Source organism: Chanodichthys erythropterus, chromosome 6, assembly GCF_024489055.1.
Source record: "Chanodichthys erythropterus isolate Z2021 chromosome 6, ASM2448905v1, whole genome shotgun sequence".
NCBI classification, from domain to species: Eukaryota; Metazoa; Chordata; class Actinopteri; order Cypriniformes; family Xenocyprididae; genus Chanodichthys; species Chanodichthys erythropterus.
Window position 1 is genome coordinate 29020538 of NC_090226.1, and position 900 is coordinate 29021437.

The window sequence follows — 900 nt, forward strand, 5'->3', positions numbered from 1 at the left end:
GGATGTGGTGTAAAGTCCAATTGGATAATTCATGGGTGGAGAGTATAAATAGCCGGCTGATCTACTCAACATTACTTCCTCTGGTAGAACGTGTTTCTCCAGAGAAGTCGTTTGCTCCAACCTGTTTTCATTTTTGTTCTTCCCAACCTTTCCTACCCACTGGATTCTTATTTTCTTTTGGTTTATTTATTCCCCTAGACATTGTGCTATTTTGTTTGGAACAGATAATTTTGTAATAAACAACATGGCAATTCAAAGAACTCATTTGTGTGTGTGATCCTCTTTATGTTACGGTCAAGAACGAGCTGGCCGTGACATAAATTGGGTGGCTCGTCCGTGATCCTTTGGAGTGGGAAATGTTGGTGAGTATAACTATTTTTGTGAATGGTCACCTTTTTTGAATGAGAACTCTGGTTAGGAAGAGTGTATCCAGCTGGGTTGTGCATACAATCCTTCCGACGGAACACTGGTTGTTGTTTTTGTTTATTATTTTGCCTTTTTTATTTTTGAGGATTATCCTGGGTGGAGATATAAATCTCTGTTGGGGGTACGCTTTCGGACTTTCAGTTTGACTGATCGTCACTGAGTTTAGCGTTTAATGCCGCCCCGAGCCCGGTACATCCTCGAAGATTAGATAGTGATTATTTTCGGGTAGGAGCTGGAGTTTCTCAGTTCATGGAGGTGAACCTATACAGCAAAATCTGTGAAATAATAATAATTTGTTTTTTAGTGCGCTCTTTTCTTTCCCGCGAACCTGCAACGTGTTTTCGACTTGTGGTAAGTCTTTGAAGTTTTTGTGAATGAGTGCGTTACGTAACGGAATGACGTAAATGAGGCAGTGGCTTATGGGAGTTGTAGTTCTAGTAATCACGAGTGTTCCACGTGCGTGAACTGTTTGTT